The sequence below is a fragment of the Convolutriloba macropyga genome, chromosome 13, assembly GCF_964194025.1.
Source record: "Convolutriloba macropyga chromosome 13, txConMacr16.3, whole genome shotgun sequence".
NCBI classification, from domain to species: Eukaryota; Metazoa; Xenacoelomorpha; order Acoela; family Convolutidae; genus Convolutriloba; species Convolutriloba macropyga.
The window spans coordinates 24330016-24332692 of NC_134480.1; positions in this window are offsets into that span (position 1 = coordinate 24330016).

Consider the following 2677-nt stretch of genomic DNA (forward strand, 5'->3'; position numbering starts at 1 on the left):
ATTAACTCAATTTCAGCATGAAAAAATGTACTTTTTTTATGTTTAAAACTGAATTTTTTGAATCAAGAAAACCGACCATTTTGACGGTGTTTTGCGTTTGAACCTGAACATACCAAACCTAAGAAACCGAACATGATGACGATTATCTTGCGTTCAAAACTAAATATTCCAAATCTGAGAAACTGAATTTACCAAATATAAGAGACCAAACTTACTAAAAATTTGTTACGTATGAAAACAAACATACTGAACAAGCCGGCGATCTCTTATGTGGAAAGCGAAACATACCTAACAATTCTCACGTCATAATGATCGATCTTCTGGACCAGTACCTAATTGTCTTATAAAAAAGATAAACAGAGATAGTTAGAGAACATCAAGTCATGTGAACTGTTTCAGGAAATTAGACAATTATCTATCTATTACACTAGATTTTTTAAAATTCACTAAAATTTTCTATTTAGTGCGAATTAATACGGATCTTTCAATAAAACTTTTCCTGAATGTCCGGTCACCCCAATAAATGTTGACAATCATTCAAATACATAAATTCTGACTGAAGCAGAAAAGTTGTTGCCGAAAATTTTCTCTAAGATTGGATGGAGGAACAAATGATTGAAAAAAAAAGAAAAACTGGTTACGCCTTTAAAGTTTCGTTTATCGTCAACATGCATTGTAGATGTTACTGGAAGAGCTTTTCAAATGGGCAGAGAGAACCTTCCACTCCTTTGTGACTCTTTAAAGAGATGTTCAAGCGGTTGTACGCAATTCATTACCCGTGTTGAGGAAACTCGTTTTTCACTTGTAAGAAATCGTCGTTTTTTGATCGTTTTCCTTAGACAAAAACGATCACAGCCCTTACGTGGTAATCGTCGTTTTGTTCGTTATTTCGTCCGTATTTTTATGTAAGAAATGATCGTTTTTTCGTCGTTATTTTTTTGTAAGAAATGATCGTTTTTTCGTCGTTATTTATAAGAAAGAAATGATCGGTTTTTCGTCGTTATTTAATTGTAAGAAATGATCGTTTTTTCGTTGTTATTTTTATGTAAGAAATGATCGTTTTTTCGTCGTTATTTTTTTGTAAGAAATTATTGTTTTTTTCGTCGTTTTCGTCGTTTTATCGTCGTTTTTTCGTCGTTCTTTCGTCGTTTTCGTCGTTTTTCGTCGTTTTTTCGTCGTTTCATACATGTGGAATAGGATATAAAATAGCAAACTTCTGTCGGAAAATTATCTCAAGTCAGTTTAAAAAAACTGACTTTGTTGAGATTTTTCCAGTATGTTCTGGGTGTGTTCCCCTCCTCCCTATCTCCTTATCTTATGTATGTATGTATGTATTTATGTATGTATGTTTGTTTGTATGTATGTATGTTAGTATGTATGTATGTATGTATGTATGTATGTATGTATGTATGTATGTATGTATGTATGTATGTATGTATGTATGTATGTATGTATGTATGTATGTATGTATGTATGTATGTATGCATGTATGTATGTATGTATGTATGTATGTACGTATGCATGTATGTATGTATGTATGTATGTATGTATGTATGTATGTATGTATGTATGTATGTATGTATGTATGTATGTATGTATGTATGTATGTATGTATGTATGTATGTATGTATGTATGTATGTATGTATGTATGTATGTATGTATGTATGTATGTATGTATGCATGTATGTATGTATGTATGTATGTATGTATGTATGTATGTACAACATAAAAAAAACAACGATAAGAAACCGCTAAAAACGCTCAAAAAACGACGATTTCATTTTTAAAAAAAAACGACGTAAGAAACGACAAAAAAACGACGAAAAAAGGATCTTTTCTTACATGTGAAAAACGACGTAAGAAACGACAAAAAAATATGAAAAAACGATCATTTCTTACAAGTGAAAAACGACCTAAACGACGGAAACTAATGAAAACGAAGAAAACGACGAAAAAACGACTAAAACGACGTTAAAACGACGAAAACGGCTATTTCTTACAAAAAGTTTTTTCGTCGTTTTTTCGTCGTTGTCCTCAACACGGGTAACTACAATTTGAAGTTCATATTGTCAACACTGTCATCCCCAATGACGTTCTTAAACAGAGTATGAAAAGGAATGGCTGAACGTTTTATCTCTATTGGAGTTCAAACCCCCAACCCGAGTGTCACAGATTTTCATAGTAAAAATCATAATGAATTTTTGTTTTGATTCAGCACTGAAATATCATAAGACTCAGGTCTGGGTTTTTAGATTCGTGATTTTTGTCAAATTGAAACAACGTGAATGATTTTTATTGTCATGCAAAAAGTTCTCTACTTGCTTCCTAAATTCATACCATATAGGGAGCAACTGCATTAAATTTGTGCACGTCATATGCTCGAAACAGATTACAGTAAATTTTTATATCTAATCGTTTCCGTTGCGTATTACATTCAGCGTCGCGACTCAAAACAGCCAAGTGATGCCTTAAATGCAGACTGAAAATGTTTTATTCTATCAATTTCTTTGAAGCCGGGGAGATTTCTGGAGATATATACTTATTTCATGTAGGTTATAAGCGCTATCGCGCAAGTGTAATTAATGTTGACGACGACGAGGAGGAACAGGAGGAGGGGGGGGGGTGTTCGACAAATTTGTCGTGTGTGTATGTGTGTGTGCGTGCGAGAGAGAGAGA